We start from the raw sequence: 21,469 nt of genomic DNA, 5'->3' as shown, positions 1-21,469 counted from the left end.
ATTTATTATTGATTTTATTGCATTGCCAAGGTCAATTAGAACTGAACTGTTATGAGTAATATTAGTATTCTATAAAATATTAAGATCTTACTACATTATTTGTTTTCATCATTTAATAGAAGTAGTTTTGGTTTTGGTCTTCCTCCTTCAATAAAATTAAGCAGCCCAGGAGATCTTGCATTAATGCAAGAAAGTTGGATTAATATTATTAGTTATATATCATTTATATGTTGTAGTTGTTAATCGTCACTGGGCTTCCAATATACTTTAATTTTATTCAGTAAGAGTAAATTTTGTGTATCTGAGCTATTCAAAAATGAATGTCATTCCGGGCTTATGGTAGACCCCATGGCTCTTTGGCCTTATGTTGCTCTGAATACCACCTCCCCCCTCCCAAATTGCTTTTCAGACTAGTTAAGTCATCTCTAAAACAGATCTCCAAGACTGACGTATAGGCTATGGGATGATAATAGATTTGTCATACACCAAAACCAGAAAGAGTCTCACCACCTTAAATGTGGTGAAATTGTAAGCAAAAAGAATACGTAAATTAGCATGTCTGGAGGCCCTTTTCAGACTGCATCACTCTCCATCAAAAATGTTGCAGGTAAATAAAATATGTTCTTACTGAGTAATAAGTATAATATGTGCAATTTATTGTCATTACAAAGAATTTTTATTGTATCTGAAGAATTCCACAGAGGGCCATTACAAATCCGTTGCAGTATTTTTAGTTAGTGATCTGCTCTGCTTCCCAAACCGTGCTCATTTTATGCAGTATTACACTGATATGTGCATGTCTAGATCAGGCCTGGTCCAATTCTGCATACAATAGTTTAAGAGGGTTTTCGTTGCCTTGTTGGCTATTTCTTAAAGGTGCAAAATAATTGGAGTAAATGTGATGCTCTTTAAAAGGTAAAAGTTCAGTTTAAACTTGAATGAAGGTTAAGTTTTTATTTGTAATGACTGAAAGAAACTTAGATTTCCAATAGGAAGGGCTTTATAGTTATAATATTAATAATTGAGTTTCATAAGAATATCACCACTTACCTCTAGAGAAATGGTTTCTCCTTGATGTTTCATTGACTTTCCATGATGTCTCCACTCTCTCACTTGGAATTCACAGTCCAGGTCTCAACTTACATTTTTACTACTTTTATGTATAATCACTTTTTCACATAAGACCTTCTTTCCACCCAGGCTCATCTTTCCAATTATGTGGATTCCACTACCTTTTTTTTTCACTTTTACTTATACTTTACTTTCATGTAAACCTTTTACTTCTCCAAACACCTTTTCTAACTGCTTCAATTTTTTACTTTCTCTGAACACCTTTACTGTATTCCAATTTTTTTCCTGTCCTAGAGAGCCATTAAAATCCTCCCTTTTTAATAAACCTTTTCCGCGAGTGGGAATCTTTTTCTTTCCAATAAGATTATGCATCTGCTATCTTGAACTGATTACATCTGTAAGTAGGACAGAAAGGGAGTGTACACCCATTGAATGACCCTCATTTTCCATGGATTTTGCTAGGTGTTCTACATTATATGTCTCATTTAATTCACATAGCAACCAAGGAATATGGATCTATCTTGCTTGATATACAGATGGAGAACCTGGGGTCTGGTGAATTTCAGTTACTTTCACAAAGTCTTTCTGGTAGAAAGCAGCAGAGCATAGATTCAAACCTTTCTCTCTTTTGCACCCAAACCTGTGTTTTTTGTGCTCAGGTGTCTTTCCCTCTAGGTGGGTCTATTTCATTTTTTATCTCATTGACGGCGAGAATTCTATCATGAGAATTTTTATCCTTTGAGATAGCTGTCACATAGTTGGCCTCCTATTGGGCCTCATTCTGCATTTAGGAGTCCTTGAGTAACTCACAGGCAATGTTGCCCTTTATGCTTTTCCCATTTTTACTCACTTAAAACAAGGTATATATTCATAGTTGGAAATCTTATGTTTTTCCCTGTAAGCAAAAAAGAAAATATATGAATAATGAAGGAACTTTCAGAAAAACTTGCTATATTTTCAAGTTGGTCAGGAATATAAAGGAGTTTCTTGTGTTTTCTAAGTTTAACTTGTAGTTATTGTATTTTATTCTTGCATGGTTGATAATATTTCTTAGGTTACACAGCTTTGTGTTCTCCTGTAGGCTAAGACCCATTTTTCTCACATCATCTGAATCTTCACTGGGGGAAAAAAATCTTCAAAGAGATACGTGGACTTTGAACTAAACTCAGTCATGCTTAAGAAAGTCAGTTTTAATACCTTACCTTGAATTTGATATCATTTATTTTTTTTTAATTTTTTTTAATTTTTTAATGTTTATTTATTTTTGAGAGAGACAGAGACAGAATGCGAGTGGCTTAGGGGCAGAGAGAGAGAAAGACAGAGGATCCAAAGCAGACTCCAGGCTCTGAACTGTCAGCACAGAGCCCGACGTGGGGCTCAAACCCACGAGCTGTGAGATCATGACCTGAGCTGAAGTCGGATGCTCAACTGACTGAGCCACCCAGGCGCCCCTAATTTGATATCATTTAAAGAGCAATATAATTAAAAAAATTTTTTTTGAATGAAATAACATGTTTGGATACAATTTTAAGACCTATGCTACTCTTGTGTAGATGGAGCAAATTACAAAAGAAGTCATTACTAAGCCCATAAATATCTAAGGAACTTGTAGAATTCCTAACAAACAACTTGGAATTGTCCATCTATTGTTTGTCATTTTATTCTAAGCCAAACTCCTAAATAACTTTAGATGATTGGATAATATTTCTCTATCATGTCAACATAAATCTCCCTCTAAAATGTAATACAAGCCAAACAGGAGCTGTCTAATATTACTTATGCTAAATGAAAAAAAAATTATGCTGAGTCTTTTGTCAACTACTGCATGTTAATTGTGTAAGATTAAGGTGAGAGCTAAGGAAATTAAAACAGAAAATAGAAGGCTTTGTTCTCAGTCTCATGGGATTTGCACTGTAACGAAGAACACAAGGCATTGGCTTCAACAGAGATATATACACATACATCACAGTTCAAGATATCATAACTGCCAAGAATGAGGCACAGAAGAGTTCAGAAGACACTTCCATGGACGTGCAATTTGAGAGGAGGCTTCAAAGAGGAACAGGGTTTTGTTAGGTAGAAAGCAGGTGACACAACCTTTTGGACAGGAAGGAAAATGTACATCAATCTGCAGAAGTGGCTTATTAAAGATATGTTTGGTAGAGACATCAGATTGCCTAAAATGGAAGCTTTGTTCAAATAACAAAATCTTGTCTTCTTTCTATATATATTTTTCTTACTTTAAATCTATCAGTTGACCACTGTTTTTGACAAGTACAGACTAACGTGTTTTAATATCTCTGCACTGTTATCAGGTGTAAGACATAAGCTTTGAATTCTTGGACACAAGTGACCCATTTCTTTGAGGGTCTAACCACTTGACAAGACCCACTGATCTCAGCTGCTAGATGGTTGATCACTTTGCTCGCCATGAAACATCATCCCATGAAGCTATGTCCTAAGAGCACCAAAATTTTTAGCTTCTTGAGAAGCTAAACCAGGAGTGTTACGGTTCACTTCCACACCTTGTCCAGCTGTGCCTGAACAGCTTGATTTCTCATCCATTTCATGTTGAACAGAAATATTCTCAGAAATTCTTTGTTTCCTTTGAGCTACCAAGATTTTGGCCTGCCTTTTTATTGGTCATTTCCTGAAGGGTTTGGGGTATTTGACCACTTTAAACCACTTCTCTGAGAACCAGCACATCCTAAAAATGGTCTAAGGCTTGTCCTTTGATTATCAATAGGGATCACCTTTAGAGGAGTCGCAGAAGAGACCAGATTGAAACAGGAATCTGTCAGGTTCCCTGTTGCATGTTTTTAATTCACACACCCCCATGGCTACATCCAACAGAGGTGACCTGAATTTTCTCTTTGATGTTGCATACCATGAATTCCCATAGCAGGTCAGGAACAAAGGGAGAATTTTAAAGCTATTTTTCTAACATTGCCTTAGCAGATACTGACTAATTGTATCCCAGGAACATGCTCCTGATTTTAGAATCATAAACATCAGTAGGACTCAAGATGCTTGCAGAGTGATACAGTGACTTTGATTCCTCTTGGGTGGTCAAAACACAGCATGTGCGATATTTTTATAAACTATGGTTCACAGAGCACATAGTTCTAGAGCATTTTGTTTTCATTATGTTCGTGTCAATGGAAACAGTTGTGCTTCCTGATGTCTTACTGAGATGGCCTCTTTGGTAATTTTAGGCTACTTTCCCAAGGATACTGCATGTTGCCTGACCCTTATTCCTGAGGAAATAAGTAGGACTTGGACTGACTTATGGATAATGTACTTTCTTTAAGAATGGCAGAAGGAAAAATATCAGACTAGGAGGCACTCCAGAAATAATAATGGAGAATCTCATCCTGTTTTGTAAACTCTTTGTACTTTGCTCTCTGTGAGTTTTGTGGGAATATTATTTTTAAAGGGCCATTGTACTTTGGAAGATATTACGTTGCATTACATTTGTTTTAGAGTTAAGGAAGAAAAATAAGATATTATTAACAAATTTGTAAAACTTGGCTTTAGTATACCTATAGGAAGTTTTTGAATGAGTGCTAATTCTGAATTTACAGGTCAACATTTTTTCTCTCTAGCAGTTTTATTTGGAATGCCCCCGGTGATATAAAGATGGGAAAGAACAATACCCACCCAGTGCTTCACTTGAAGAAATTCCAATATTATGGAAATCAGGTAACGATAAAATACAGATACCATTAGGAATGCACATTCTCTTTGTAAAAGAAAGTTTGCTCAAGAAGATATTTACTATCAAATTTATATATTTCTTCGTGTACAAACTCTGCATCTAACATTTGTTTTATGAGAGCATTGTGTTTTCTAAAGCATTCATTCATTCATTAACTTAGTAAAGTCATATTAGTACTACTATCTATGTCTGTGGGAATATTTTGAAGAAAAAGAGGACATATGCCTATTTGATTTAACTTGGGTAATCCTAAACAAAGAAAAGAGGATGGGGTTAGGTACACTTAGTTTCTTTAAAAAGTATCTTTTATTTCCACCACATGACTATATACACACCTACTTAGAATGCAAATAAGTTTAGAGGTTAAATACCAAAGGAAATAAACCCTTTGGCACTAGTGCAGGGGGTCAACCACTTTCAACTTCAATTTTTATTTTTCTTCTGTGTTTCTACATATTGTGCATCCATCTGGGTCATGTCTCCTCAACTTAGATCTCATTGATTGACTCTTGCTGGTACAGATGAAAGTTTAAGCTTTCTTAAAATCCCCACATTCTTTACTTTATTCTTCCATTATAGCTATGTCACATTTTAGTTTGAATCCATATCTGGGTTTTTAATTATTAGGACTACACAAATAGCATTTGCTACAGAACCTGGTGACGGGATATGACAAAAAATTATTGTAGAACTTTTTTCTTTTTCTTTCTTTCTTTTTTCTTTTTGAGAGAAACAGAGAGAGCATGACCAGGGGAAGGGCAGAGGGAGAGGGAGACAGAGAAGGAAACACAGAATCCCAAGCAGGCTTCGCAGGGCCAGCGTGCAGAGCTCTGTGCGGGGCTCGAACTCATGAAACGGTGACATCGTGTCATGACCTGAGCCGAAATCAAGAGTCAGACACTTAACTGACTGAAACAGCCAGGCACCCCAGACATTTTTTCTTTAATAACAAGTGTTTCATTTATTTTTCTTTTTTCCCCAGTTTCCTTGTCTTCCTTTCTTATTCCCTCCCTCTCTTTCTCCTTTTCTTTCTTACTTTCTTGTCTTTTCTAAGTCTTCTCCAAGGCTCCAAAATTTTTATAAGATGCTTCTCTATTCAATTTTTTACACAGGTAAGTTGGTTACATAATTTAGTGTTTTCTTTTTCTTTTTTTTTCCTTTTTTTCTTTTATCTTGAAGAACACCCTCCTGGGAGCCACTTTCCTCCAACTTTTATCTTCTCAGGTTGCTCTGTAAAGTACCCTATAAGAAGATGTTATCCAGAGTTTTTTTGGATATCATCCTAAAAATTTATATTTCCATTTTATGATGTTGTAGCCTCTTCTAGAAAGTATGTCCTCATTTTATTTAGTTCTCTCTCTCTCTCTCTCTCTCTCTCTCCCTCTCTCTCTCTTTTGGCTGGAACTCATGTTCTAGTAATGTTTTGAGAAGGGTTCTACAGGTGATAAACATTTTATGAACTTGCATGTTGAGAAATGTTTTTATTCTACTTGATTCTTGATTGAATCTTTGGCTGGGAATAGAATTATAGATTTAAAACATTTTTCAGAAATAAAAGCATTTTCCCATTACCTTCCAACTTCCAATGCTGTTGCTGAGAAGACCAATGTCATTCTGATCCTGATATTTTGGTTAGTATTTACTTTCATCACTAAAAAACTTTGAGATCTTCTCTATATTTCTGGTGTTATAATTTTATCAGAATATGTCTGAGTGGGTTTTTCCTCATCCCTTGTCTTGAGACACTTGATAGATCCTTTCAATCTGGAGAATCATGCTGTCAATTATAAGAAACTTCCTTGGGGCGCCTGGGTGGCTCAGTCAGTTAAGCATCCAACTTTCAGCTCAGGTCATGACTCAGGATTCGTGAGTTCAAGCCTTTAGTTGGGATCTGTGCTGACAGCTCAGAGTCTGGAGCCTGCTTCAGATCTGTGTCTCCCTCTCTCTCTCTGCCTCTCCCTTGCTCATGCTCTCGCTCTCTCTCTCTCTCTCTCTCTCTCTCCCTTTCTCTCAAAAATAAATAAAAAATAAGAAAAAAGAAATTCCTTATATTATATCCTTAATAATTTACTTACTAGCATTTTCTCTAATCTCCATTTCCTGAATTGCCAGTTGTGGAGTGTTGAATGACCTCTATTGATGATCTAACTTTAAAAAATCATTTCTCTCTTCTGTTAGTCTTTTTGAATTTACTCCTTATTATCTTCTAATACTTCTACTAAAATTTCACTTTCGATGATCATATGTTAAATTAATATTATCCTTTTATTCTCTGCCTGTTTCTCTTATGTTTTATTGCATCCTGTCTTGTTTCATCAAGACAACACCTTTTCTGATATGTGGGGTCATTATTACTACTTCCTTACAATTCTTACTGTATATTCTCTATTTCCCTGGGTTCCTTCTTTTCTTTCACTTAATTTTGTTTCCTAGTTTTTCCTTGATGGATTCTCAGTGATGATCTTTGACTTTTCAATCATATTCTTTTTTTTATTATGAAATTTATTGTCAAATTGGTTTCCATACAACACCCAGTGCTCATCCCAACAGGTGCCCTCCTCAATGCCCATCACCCACTTTCCCCTCCCTTCCACCCCCCATCAACCCTCAGTTTATTATCAGTTTTTAAGAGTCTCTTATGGTTTGGCTCCCTCCCTCTCTTCTTTTTTTTTTCCTTCCCCTCCCCCATGGTCTTCTGTTAAGCTTCTCAGGATCCACATAAGAGTGAAAACATATGGTATCTGTCTTTCTCTGTATGACTTATTTCACTTAGCATAACACTCTCCAGTTCCATCCATGTTGCTATAAAAGGCCATATTTCATTCTTTCCCATTGCCAGGTAGTATTCCATTGCATATATAAACCACAATTTCTTTATCCATTCATCAGTTGATGGACATTTAGGCTCTTTCCATAATTAGGCTATTGTTGAAAGTGCTGCTATAAACATTGGAGTACACTAAAATCTTATCTGGAATTTTGTGCAGAGGGGTGGTACTTGTCAGCAGGTTGGATTCACTTGTGATCTACTGGGTTAGCAGTTGGCTTTTTTGGTGGACAGGCACATTAACATCTGTATCTGAGGTTTTTTTCCCCCCTTTGCAGTAGTTATTTACTCAAGAGAAAAAGTCTTAATCTTCTGTTTGAGGATATAAACACTTTGAGAACATCACAGTTCTCAATGTACATAGACTTTCGTGTAACCTTTCAGTTTTTGGTATCACATCCTTTTGCTGCCTTTTCTGTTATAGATGGGGGTCATTCTAGTTCAATTTCTCCATATACCATTGTTTTCCTTTAAGAGTGAGAAGGGTTAGTCCCTTGACCCCCTTATAGTGGATGTGTGATCATAGGTAGGTGTCTAACTATGTCTCTTTAAATCCTTCAGTCTCTTTTTAACTCCTATCCTCAACCCCACCTTTGACAATACCCAGATATTCCAATGAGCTCTCCTTGCACATTGCTATGTGAGTATGCTTGCTACCTTTAATGATTATCTCCTATTTACACAATTTGTCGTTCTTCTACTCTGTTAAATTAAATGCCATTATTCCACTTTTTGTCTTTGTATATATTATGGTTTAGAGTTATAGTAGTCTCTATTTTAAGAAAATATTTGAGTTTGTGTGTTAGGCTGATGATGGTTCGCAAAAATATGTCAAGGTCCTCATTCCCAGAACCTCTGAATATTACCTGATTTGGAAAAATTGTCTTTACAGATATAATTAAGGATTCTGAGATGAGGAGATTATCTTGGATTATCAAAGTAGGCCCTAAATGCCACCACAGGCATTAGTGTAAGAGAGGCAAAGGAAGGAGATTTGACACACACAGAGGAGAAAGCGATACAAAGATGGAGGCTGAGATTAGAGTGATGTGGCTTCAACCCAGAAAATGCCAGAAAATACAGGAGCCACCAGAAACTACAAGAAGCAAGGAACAGATTCTTTTTGCAGAGCCTCCAGAGAAAACATGGCCCTGCACAAAAGCTTTATTTCATCCCAGTGAAATTGATGTTGAAATCCTGGCCTCCAAAACTGTAAGTAACTTAATTTCTGTTGTTTTAAGCCCCCAAGTTTTTAGGAACTTGTTCAAGCAGTCACAGGAAACAAACATAGTTTGTATTAGAGTTTCTTTTTCTCCTTTATGCTTTATGATAATTTTTAAAAGGATAAAGAACGAGATATTTATTTCACCTTCTTAAAATTGGAATCATTTAAATCTTTGATTTAGGATAGTTTCACTTCTCATAATTTCATACCTTCATAATGAGGATGCTCACTTTCAGAAGTATTGGAGCTTTCCCAGATATGGAATTTTAACACTGTCTTCATTTATTTTTCTCCCCTTCTTACTATATAGTATCTCTTCTTAAACAGATCTTACTTACTTTGCTTTCTTCCCTTTCCCCTCTTTTTCTTTTCTTTCTTTTTTCCAACAACCTATTGATTATTTACTTAATGTTAGGCATTGTGGTAATCTTTGAGAATATAGAGCCAATAAAGCTGTTTCTACTGCCTTCCAAGAGCTTACTAAGGAGCTTCCAAGAGCTCCTTCTATTGATATAGAAAAGGAATAAAAATAACATTTGTTTGGCAGAAAACATAAAATCAAAAACAGAAAGAAAAATCAACAACTGAAATACCATACTGTAGGTGTTAAATTAAATGCATCAGCAAAATGCTGTGGTCTCATGGACCTGAAATGAAGAGTTCTACTTGACAGAAACTGAAGGGATCTATGAAGTAGTACCTGAGCAGGGTCTTAGGGGATGAATTGAGATTTTATGAAGAACTAAACAGGGAAAAGGCATTTTATGGAAAGAAACTGCCTCTACGGAGGGCACACATATGTTAAAGAGCATGGATTGCTTTGGCATTTGCCAATAGGCTTGGAGCATAGATTAAAGGTGGGGGAGGGTGGAGTCATGAGACTGACTACAAAGGTTGGAGTCAAATTATGATGAACACTCTTTTGCTTGTGTTAAGGAGTTTAGATTTGTTTGATTGAAGTATTCATATAATTTCACTCATCTGTGGAATTTAAGAAACAAATAAACAAAGAAAAAAAGAGACAAAAAAACATACTCTGAAATGAACTGTTGGTTGTCATATGGGGGGGGGAGATGGGAGAAATAGATGAAGGAGACTAAGAAGTACAAACCTCCAGTTGCAAAGTAAATAAGTCATGGAGGTGAAAAGTACAGCAGAGGGTATATAGTCAATAAGACTGTAATAACATTGGTGGCAGATGGGAACTGCATTTTTCATGGTGAGCACAGTGTAATGTATAGAATTGTTGAATTATTACTTTGTACACTTGAAACTAACACTGTGTATGAAAATATGTGAGATACACACACACACACACACACACACACACACACACACTGAAATATTATTCAACTATACAAAAGAATGAGATCTTGCCATTGGCAACAACATGGATGGGCTGAGAAGATATAATAATGCTAAGTAAAATAAAGAGTTTAGATTTTTGTTATTTTAGAAATGGGAGGAAATGGGCTTTAAGAACGAAATTGGCATGGTCCATTAGGAATAAAACTGTCAGCAGTTTGATTATCACACTGATGAAGAGAAGCTGGGAGATCAGCTACAAGTCTTTTGTAAGAGACCCTGTGAGCTGTAGATGACAATGACCTGAGTCAAAGCAGAGGTAATGGGGCGATAAGAGAACAGAATGAAGAGATAACTATGAAACAAAATTGGCAAAGTGATGGAATTTCTACCATTAAGTAGGAATGTTAAGTACAAAGGTAGTTGTCACAGAGTGCAATTGGGTACTGAGAGAGAGGAATCAAATTGAATCTGGGAGGAGCAGAGGACAGGACACCAAAGCTGTTTATTCAGAGAAGGAACAAGTTATTTGAAGAAGAGGATCAGGAAAATAGATTGTGGCAACAAGGCTCTCCAAACACCAGAGACAGTCTGAAAAATGGCATAGATGTGAGAAACAGATTGGCTACTGGATCGGCTCTAAGTGGCATCCAAGTGCTGGTATGGAAATTCCAGTGGGGTGTGACAAATGAAGCAACCAGTGAGTGGAAACCTCCGGTTATCTTTCTTCATCTTTTCTTTCCCCAAGTGTTCATTTTTACATTTCTACCAATCTTTATGCCTGGAACAGTTTTTGTCCAGTGGCTGTACTTTCTTCCTTCTAAAATATACTCAGAACTTCTATCTGCCAGGACAACCATCCCAATTTCATGTTCTCAGGAGAAATTTGTAGAGATTTGTACAGATTAAAAAATTATATCCTATTGCTTTATCTGTTTATAGTGCATCATTTATTCATTCAGCACACATTTAGCCCATTAAAAGGAATAGCCAAGATACTATGGCTTCCACTGGAATACAAGTACACCAATATGTTCTCTTATTTGACAAGTGTTAAGAAAAAAGACAACACCTCATAGCATATCTTCATTGTTCTATGCACCTACAAGTATCTTGCAACATTTGAATATTTCTTCTTGAACTATGTTCTAGGGAGCAAGAAAAGAATAAACTTTGTAATGTGTAATCTGTGTAATATATCCCAAAGTGCTTCAGCTAAGATATTTACATAACTTTTTAAGTACATGCCATGGTTAGAATCAATTTCCTTTCCATAAAAGCTTCAAAGTTAATTAATTTAGCCAAGAATTGGGGGACAAAAATCACAAACATGATAACAATTCCCCAATCTAATTAAATAGCAGCTAGGATCTGAAAAACAAATCTTTATTGAACATTTTTGAACTGGAATCACGGAACTTTTTCTGCCTTTGTGTTCAGTAAACCAGCATATGCCCTTCTATTGTAAGTTTAGTTTTGATCATTGGGATACAAGCTCAAAGAGCTCGGCAAAGTAGTATGTTGCCTAGGGTTAGCTCTTTAGGATTATCTAACTGAAGAGTCTAAGTTTTAACATTTGCACGAGCAACCAGAGTTTTGCAGCCTAACAAGGATTTTAGAGCCAGTGGTATAGAGTATTCAGTTGAATTCGGCATCCTTGATCCTGGTAGGCTTGCCTTTCTTGGCAATATCCTCTGACCCAGAATTCCCCCTGGATAGTACCAAATATCCTTATCTAAAGCCTGACAATAGTTATAAAGAGGTGAATATCATTTCACGTGTTGTATAATTTTATTTTTGTAGGAGTTTTCAGACAGAGTATTTCACCCATATTAGAATGAATGTCTTGACACTCTAGGGATCTGGGGCACCAAAATCTCCAAAGGGAAGAAGGAGGACATAAGATGGGCCACAGGGAAAGATAACATTGGGTGGAGTGGTCCTTCCACACTTCTCAAGCTGTAGCATACAGCGTGTTCTTCAGTACCTGCTTGTGAGAGCCCTGGTTTATCTCAGACATTCTTCGACAAGGGCCAAATAGAATCTCGCTCTCTAGTTCTTGCCTGAGCTCAGCCACCCTATGTGAGCCTTGATATACTAGCATGCGTGTGCCTAATGCTTCTGCTCTCTTTTCCTTGATTGAACTTGTTACCACTCTATATTCCCCAGGTGTTTCTGGGGCCCACGCAGATTTAGCTGCCTGCAGCTAGAGCAATGACTCAACTCGATGGAATCTATTGACAGGGTGCATGGGGAATACTCAGTATCCCATGTGTGATCAAAAACAATTCAGATAAAAGGACCTCAGTTTAGCCTTGGCCTCACAGCAGATCCTCACCTGAGGAAGTCAACACTTGCCGCTTGTATGGATTCCTATGGAATCAGGCCTCAGTTTTTACCTCTCACCATGCAGGATGCACAACCTATCCCAATTTGTCCCAATTTGTGACTTTGTGTGTGTGTGTGTGTGTGTGTGTGTGTGTGTGTGTAATTTGTAAAGTTCTTTATTTTCTGTGATCTGAATTAAACTCATACTTTCCAACCACTCTAGCATTCTCAACCCCATCTACCATCATCTCCAATCCAATTAGGCTATTTTCTACATTCTCTTTTAAAGCCTCTGCTTGTAGGATATAGCAACTTATGTCAGAACTGTTTACATACATGCATTGCCTATACCTCTTCAGGAGCCATGTTTTCAATTTCCTTCCAAGCTCCCAGTCTATTCATTCATTTATTTTTTCAGATTATGCCAGTTTGTGTGTGTGTGTGTGTGTGTGTGTGTGTGCATGTCTCTTTCTGATTCTGTCTCTGTCTCTGTTCTCCCTTTGCTCTCTCCTCCCTTTTCTTCTATTTCTAATCTCCATATTTTACTTCCTTGTTTTATGGTTTTTGTTTTAACAACATCTTTAAGTAACAGTACCAGACTGCTTTTATATATTTATTGAAACAACAAAGTTGTTGAATGAGGTGATTTTGGACAACCTGGACACTTGTTCCTCAGCAGGAGATTTTGCTTTTATATTTCAATACTTTGTTCAGCTTTCACTGTTTATTAATGATCCATTTATGTAGAGTTCTATTTTCTTTTCCTTTCCCCTCCCTCCCTCGCTCCTGTCCTCCCTCCCTCACTTCCTTCCTTCCTTCCTTCCTTCCTTCCTTCCTTCCTTCCTTCTTTTTTCTTTTTAAACAACTTCACTCAATTCCCTACTTGCTCACTCACTTTGCTACACACATCCTAAACTACAGTAATGTTCTTTCTTACTTTCCTACTGCTGCACCAATGCATTGGGAACCACACAGATTGGGAGGGTCTCAGACATGAGTTATTTTAGATTGTCTGGGAAGATCTAATTAAGGGTCAAAGTAGTAGATGCTGGGGGAGGGTGATTGTCATTGAGTGAAAGATGCCTGTTGCCATAGGCTCTCAAAGGAGAAAACAAAGGCTTTTTGCATACACGAAAATGATTTTATATATAATTTTAAATTTTTCTTGTGGATCTGAGTACCAAATTAGAAACAGTGAAATGGAAGGGAATGGGAAAATTTTCAATTAATTATAAAGGAAGACTCATTCCAACTACTGACTGACTACATTTGAGGGAGTAAATAATCCAAAATAAGTTGAAAGCATCAAGATTTGTGATAAACAGAATCCTCGAATTCATAAGATAGTAATGCCTGCCTCTACTTTTGTTTAATGAATGCTTCTCTTTTATAAAAGAAACACAGTTAAATTACAAATAACTTAGAAAGAAAACAAAGAAGTAAAACAATCCAGGATTCCGCTATACAGAGATGACAGTTGATATCAACATTTGGATACCTGATACTTTTATTATATTCACAGACACCTATTTTACAAAATTTGAGTCATGTATTATGTGGGGTTTGTTTTATTCCTGCTTTGATTTACCTGAAGTTCACGTCTCATAACTTTATATAATCATTATTTTCTTTTACATATTTTTAATTTTTTATTCGAGTATAGTTGACACACAGTGTTACATTAGTTTCAGGTGTACAACTTAGTGATTTGATAAGTTTAGACATTATGCTGTGTTCACCACAAGTTTAATTACCATCTGTCTCATTACATCGCTAGTCCAATATCAGTGACTGTATTCCTTATGATTCCCGTGACTTATTCATTCCATAACTGGAAACCTGCATCTCTCTTCCCTTCACCCACTTTGTCCAATCCTTTACCGTCCTCGCCCCCGGCAACCATAACTTTATTCTCTGTATTTATAGGTCTCATTCTGCTTTTTGTTTAAATAGCTACATAAAATACCATATTAAAAATTGATATATTCTTATTTTCAATTTTATGGGGCAGCTATAAACAGCTTTGGACAAAAATGTTGGTCTGTGTCACTGAAGACTTTCTTACTAAAGAGTCTTGAGTTTCTTAAAAAAGAATCTTTGATACAGTATATCCTTGATATAATATTACTGGGAATCATGCCCCACCTCAGAGCCTTTTCAACAGTGGGTGCCTCTCTAGAAGTGTTTTCTCTCATATATTATCTTGTTGGATTCTTACACTGCGTTTTGAATACTGGTCAAATGTTACCACACCAGAGAGACATTTCCCTGAGCACCTACATAAAATAATGTCATATCCACCACCTCTGTAATCGTGCATTATGTTTCATCTTAGTATTCAATAGGACCCAATGTGTTATGTTTATTTTATTTTCTGTCTCCACATTTTAGAACCTAAGCTAAATGAGAGAAGAAATACGGTCTATTTTGTCAAACAAAACAGTGCCTCAAATAGTTCTTGGCACAGAGTAAGTGATTAATAAATATTTGTTCAATAAACAGATAAATAAAAAGAAAAAAGTAGGAATTTTGGTACCTATAAGCTAGTTCTTTTCCAGAAAGCTTGTTCCAATTTAAACATTCATAAGCACAGAATAATCTACTTTGAATATTAATTTTAAAATTGTCAAATAATAGGAAAAAACATATACTAAATCTCAGTGTTTGGTTTAGTTTTCATTTTTTTTTATTTCTTCTTAGAATTATCTGTGCCTCTTATGTTTTTCATTAAAATGTTTCTTTAAAATAATGTGCAAGAGCTTATATGCATTGTGTTGAAATTTTTCACATTTTTATGGACATTTTCCTCTTTCATAGTATTCTTTTAGATTTTCCTTATGTTTTATGACATCGTAGGCAAAAAAAATGTGTCAAGTAGAACATTCCAAGATTTCTTCCTCTGAGCTCACCAGCAATGTTGCTGTAGACTTCAAACTTGTCTCCCTACTTTTTTAAGTTTGTCATCCATATCATTCATGCTTTTTCGGTGTTATTTATAATCTTTCAGTTTTTTCTTTATCCACATGATTCCATTTTCTTTTCAAAAGTATGTATTTCCATTGTATTATCTTGTTTTTATTTTAGGCCATTTCTTCCTTCTTGTTTTGGATGATAGGGCTCATGTCTTCATGTATTCTATTTAAAATGCCCCCTCTCACTTATTTTAATAGATGATACATTTAGTTATTGCTATCCTTTTGATAATCTTCTTTTCCCATTGTCTCTGTTGTGTTTATCTATAGGCCCTCATTTTATATTTGTTTTCTACTTGCTCAATGATAAATCAGCCTAGATCTAGATCCAATGTCATGTTTACAACCAGATGACACCTGTTGTTTTCTTACTATCCACTTCTTTCTGGTTAAAACCCATTTATGCTGGTTAAATACCCTTCCTGTCACCCCAGCTGGGTGACAGGTTGGTGTGCAGACCTCCCAGCTAGAGACTAGGAAGCCAACATAGCCAACATGAAGTCTGACTTTGCTGTCTACAGTGAGTGGTCTCCTCGGTCCCCAAACTAATAGTTTCACAAGCAGGAAAAGCTATACTTTGTAATATGTGTTTCTCTTCCCCATCTTCCTACCCTTGCTACCACCTACATTGCTTTCGCTAAATTTGGGGAGGTTTAATGTGTCACATGCCAGGCCTCTCCCTCCTGTTTTCTGGTTCTAAGGCCAAAATATGAAGAGATGGTATTATAGGGATACTACTCTATGTAACTCAAGAAGCAGCACCTTCTATTGATTCCAAAGTGATTTCATGGCAGTCCAAGGTTTTAGTGGAAGAGGTCCATGGATCTGAATTAGTTAATTAAGAAGTGTTGAAATGTCTTCTTGACTTTCAAATGAATAGGGTTAGTTCGTCTATGTGTATAGACTGTGTTGTTTTCTTGTAGTTTAGTAACATTAACTTTAGAGGGATGGTAAAGAAATTGCCTTGATTAATCTTAGTTTTTGGAATTATCGTAAGCTGTGTTTTTCTATGTAGGTGCTTTAAAAGAAACTGTGCTGAAAGCAATTTGTGATGGCAGACTGCTAATCAAATGTCTTGAAAACTACAAGTTTGATAGCAATGTTTTTCAAGACTCATTTTGGTTCATCTATTCTTTTATCCCAAATTGACTATCTTCCAAAATATTGCAGATGATTAGGGAAAAATACATAGATGCAGCATGGAATTACTATGGGAAATGTCAGCATCATATAACAAGTGGCTAATATTTTGTTGTTATTATGTAATGCTTAGAAATGACATCTTTATCATTTCATATAGAAATATTATATCCTATCACTTTGAATGGCTTTTTAACTAATGGAAACATAGGACAGAGTTTTGGTGATAAAGTTATCTGAGCTATTGAAATACTTCAGATGAATTTGGCAAAAATTATCTGCAGTGTTTGATTAAAGCACCATGACATCTAGAGTAACAGTTCCTCCACATAAAATGAAGATGGAAACAGAGTGGGGTCAAACTGACAAACTTATTTTCAGTAGCATCCTGTTAGCAATCTTCTCAATGTAAGATACCACACTTGGGCAAAGGGGATTCTTTTTCATAAGGTGTGTGTAATTCAGAAATGTCTGTGGTAATTTTACTCAACTGGCCACTATCTACTATGAGATCAGCAAAGCTGTTTCGAATGCCGGTGTATGCCTTGTCTTTTAAGAAGGTTATTGGTGGCCTTTCTACACTTTATCTGAAAGTCCTTTGTTTAGTGCAGGTAGAAGCTCTGTTGTAGCAGAGGCCAGATCCTTGGGGCGGATGATTGTAGACGCCTGATGCAAATGGCTGGCGTTTTTGTTGACTGACTCTCAGGAGTTAGTTGTTAGTCTTAAATGAGGGAAACAAGAAAACAGAGTTTGTTCTTTATAACACATGAAAATGGCACATAGAATTATAGAATGGCATTGAGTCAGAGAAATTTCTAAAGACGAGGTATCTTTCAAGCAGTGATTAGAATTCTTGATATTCTACATATCTGGTAGCTAAAGAGTCCCAAATGCTTTTGAATAATGCTTGTTTTCAAAATATGAAACAACCACAACTGAATCACTAAATGGTGTCAAGTCATTATTGTAATTATTATTTAACTTAAAAAAATTGTTACTACATGGGAAGAATTTTGGGGAGGGATTTGATTTTCTTTAGAGTTACAATTGCCATATAACATATTAGTTTCTGGTGTATAACATAATGATCCAGTCTTTGCACTAACTTGTTTTATTTTTTATACTTATTTAGAATCAATGTCAACCTCCTTTTCCAAATCTGTCAGTGACTCCTTTTGAATATTGGAGAAAGTGGAAACCCCCAATTTCTGTCTTAGCTGTCCCCTGTAACTGATTTTGACACTCTAATTACCACATTCTCTGTTACTACAGTTTCCCAAAATGATCTTATCCACCTTATAGTATTCTTTCATCCTGTGTCTTTCACCTATCTTATTCATTCTTGGATTTTTGGTTTGTTTTATTAAAGTCAGACAATGTCCAATTTGAAAGATACTTCAGCTGGCCAAGTAAAGGTTAATGAGATGGAAACATTAAGTTTAGCATCCACATGGAATATTGTCATTCCTATAGAGCGTGGCACCAGATGAGGCTTTGTGGCATCATTAAGGGCGAGAAAATGTGGTTGTGGCAAATCCACCTTTGAGTGATGGCTATTTTGTGTGTGTCTGGGGCGGGGCACTTTGCTAATATAATCACTGTAAAGCACGTGTTCCTTAATTGCATTATAGTATTCACTAGCATGAATTTGATTTGCCACAAAATTCCCTGATATCTCTGCATCATTAACTTATTGATAATGATGGTGGCTATTATTTTTGAGAAATACACAAACTTAATGTGTGAAGTTTAAATGCATCTGTAGTTGTAAAAACATGCTTTCCTCTTTCATGTTCGCTTATTTTCCTTTATGTTGACGTCTCCTTTTTTGATATTGATTAAAGAAAGGAAGCATTTGTCTTAACTTGAGAACAAAATGAACTTCTAATTAAAGTAGTTACAAGAAAAGAAAAATCATGACATTAAGATAACATGTAATCTTGGAAGAGTTTAAAAATAGCAATTTCTGTCTCCCAAAGTGGTATGATTTTGATTCCCTTAGGCATAGAGAACTTTGTTTACGGTGGTTTAACTTTGCAGTTTGATAGAAGTCAGTATCTTCAAAAAACTGAAACAAAACCTAGGAACTCAGGGATGGAGTGATACCCGTATCTGTGTGACACGTTTGCTATTTTGTCAGTTCTATATTCCCAGGTTGGAATTTAACATAAAAGAAATACCTCATTACTTTGTCCTAAATCGTGTCTGATCCAACATGGAAGAAATAGATTTGGGGGGCTTTCTTATTAGAAAAAAATCGTATCTTTGACTGAATGAAATAGTTCCTGCAAAAAGCAACTTGAAATTCACCTTTGGTCTCCTTCCTATCTTTAGCCTATTTTCTATAAAAAAGGTTTCTAGATTTTAGGGTCTGCTTCGTTTTGGTTATCTCAGCTGTAATAAGTAGCCTTGGGACCCCCGAAGGCACACCCCACACACTTATGCTGCGTGACCTAAGGTCACAAGTAATGGCCGCAAGCTAATTGATTGAGAAAGGCTTGTCTGGCGGGGCCTCTTTGCGTCCTCTCTTTACATTCCTTAGTCCTGTGAAAGAGGCACTGGCCGCTCAGCTAGCAAGGAAGGAAAAAAGAGAGGAAGTTTCTCCGCGTTCTGATTACTCTCTGAATTCCCTTGTAGCGAGCTTACTTCTCTCCACCCACTTCTTACCGAGAACTTAATTTGAAGGTGAACAACTTAAAGCCTGTTCCCAGAGAGGTCCCCGAAAGGTGATTTGAGTGTTTACCGAACTGAAGGAACAAATTACCTACTTGAGGCGGTGGGCAGCGTATGGAAACGCTATTAGAACTTCAGCAAAGTGCACAGCTGCCTAATACCGAAGCCGGGACTCAGATTGATAGGCAAATCAGCCAGCTCGTGGAAGGGCCCTCTGGGTGGCGGCTCCGGGCTGGGCTAGTGGGTGCTGGACAACTGTAGGCAAAACAGAAATGGAGCAGGGGCAGCAGATAGCACACTTTTACGCCACGCAACTGTTGCTTTCGCATGGTGAGTGGAGATTTAAGATATTATTTAAAATATGCTTTCTGTGTGGTGAGACAAGTAACGACAATCTGTTGTGCCTGGAGGGAGATTCTAGCAGGATCATTTCTTTTGAGTTCTTAGGTGATCTGGTTTTGTTTCTGCTTGATTTCCCATTAAACTTGGCAGTGCTGACAGAGAAAGACAGTATGTGCCTTGTCTCGCGTGTCCTTTTTCTTAAAACTGTCCTTTTGTTGAAATCACGCTTCTCTTCGACCTGAATAAATATTGTTTTAGGCAAATCGTCTGTGGAATAGATAATGAAGGAACAGCGGTGTGACAGAATATATGTAAACATTTCATTTGGTCCCACTTCGTGTCTCTTCCGCACGGCTTCGTGTTCAGCCGCCTTATCTCAAGAATATACAGCCCAGGCTGTGTGAAAAGAGCTTTGTGCGAGAATTCCTGCCAGTTAAAGGGTCAGGGCCTGTGCGTTATCTGACGGCCAGCAAGACTCACTGGGGTGTCCTCTTATTTTTTAACCTAAAATAGGAAAAAAAAAAGTGCATCTTTACATATTAAGAAGTAAGTGTGTTTTGAGTCCAGCAGTTGCCTTCTTATAGTTTATGTGTGTTATTCCTGGCAAATTGTTTAAACCTCTTTTGAGAAGGAGCATGCAAACTTCTTTTGTTTCTTTTTTTGCCTTGTTTGCTCACATTTCACTGTAGAAACTTTGCACACAATTTTGTTGTTGTTGTTGTTGTTGTTTTGAATTTTAATTATCTTGAAACAATACCGAGTAGTTTTTATTTCGGTGCAAATATGTTGGAAGTTAGTTGGCTTGCTTTTTCTGGAGAAAAATACCTCAGAGAGTAAATGGTGCTTAATTCCTAGTTGAACCAAACTTATAATCGTATTTTAAATGTGCTTGTTGTTGTTGTTGTTGTTTAAATCAGAGGCTTTAGGGAAAAACTGCAAGTTCAGTATTACAGCTTTAATAAGTGCCAGGACATTATTGCCGTTGTTGACTTTGTTGAAAAAGCAGCTTTATGAACACGGTGACTGCATTCGATGTTACCAAATGAATGAAGTGAAAAATGTGTCTTCCATAATGCTGATTTGAGAAAATACAGAGGTCCGTGTTATGATTGTGTTTCACATTCATTTAAACTTTTTTTTTAAAGAACAGCTCTGTAATGCAAATTTTGAATAATCATTTTGAAAATAAAAATAAAGTCAGCTCTTTGTATTTTGAAATTTATAGTTTCTGTTTGCTAAAGTAAATTAATAATTGGAAACAATACATTGAAGTGATTGTGAAACTATAAAACTTTACAATAAAGACAAGAAAGCTTTTAAGGAAGATGGAATGTGTTTTCGCTTACAGGGCAATTTTGAAGCTTTACTTAACTCTTCTTTCCCAAAGATTTATGGAAAACTCTCAACTGTTGCAGAACCAAGTAATACTCTTGACTTTAATACAAAAACTATGCATAAAGGGTACATAGTTCACGGATATTTACATAGTTCAAGGATAATTACTTTTTAGTTATTCCTGTGATTTGATATAAGCTTCTTTCAGCAATTGCAAAATGTGCCTGACAAATCCTTTTCTAAGAGAACAAGTTCATTATGTTTGTCACCTGTTACATCCATTCTTTCTTTTGCTCGTATACACGGTTACTAGCTATTCGTTAGTGCTGCAAGAGAGTGAAAACCTTTTTGAGAGAAAATGTTGAAGTTTTGGTTTGCATGAACATTTTGAGGTTTTTAAGATTATGTTCTCATCAGTATCACGCAGTGTTCTTAACGGCTTTTGTTATGATCTTGATATGAACAGTCAAGAAAGGAGATATAAATTGAGTTTTCCCTTTAATATGGCTCAGTTAGTAAAATTAAGTGTGGCT

The 21,469-nt window shown here is 36.3% G+C and overlaps 1 long non-coding RNA gene across 3 annotated transcripts in view; it reads left to right on the top strand.

Annotated features, from left to right (window-relative positions):
- The window catches only part of LOC125920807 (uncharacterized), a 329,534-nt gene that overhangs the window by 5,559 nt on the left and 302,506 nt on the right, over positions 1–21,469 (top strand). The window contains exon 1 of one of the 3 annotated variants that reach the window (XR_007457203.1): positions 18,960–19,589. The exons of 1 other annotated variant lie outside the window; for it this stretch is intronic. This is a non-coding gene — a long non-coding RNA (uncharacterized LOC125920807). Of the gene's footprint in view, positions 1–18,959; positions 19,590–21,469 lie in introns of those variants that run through there. One more of the 3 variants, XR_007457204.1, reaches the window with a different exon arrangement.

This window comes from Panthera uncia, chromosome C2 (genome assembly GCF_023721935.1).
Source record: "Panthera uncia isolate 11264 chromosome C2, Puncia_PCG_1.0, whole genome shotgun sequence".
NCBI classification, from domain to species: domain Eukaryota; kingdom Metazoa; phylum Chordata; class Mammalia; order Carnivora; family Felidae; genus Panthera; species Panthera uncia.
The sequence above is the reverse complement of the archived record's forward strand: the minus strand, read 5'-3'. Positions and strand labels throughout refer to the sequence as shown.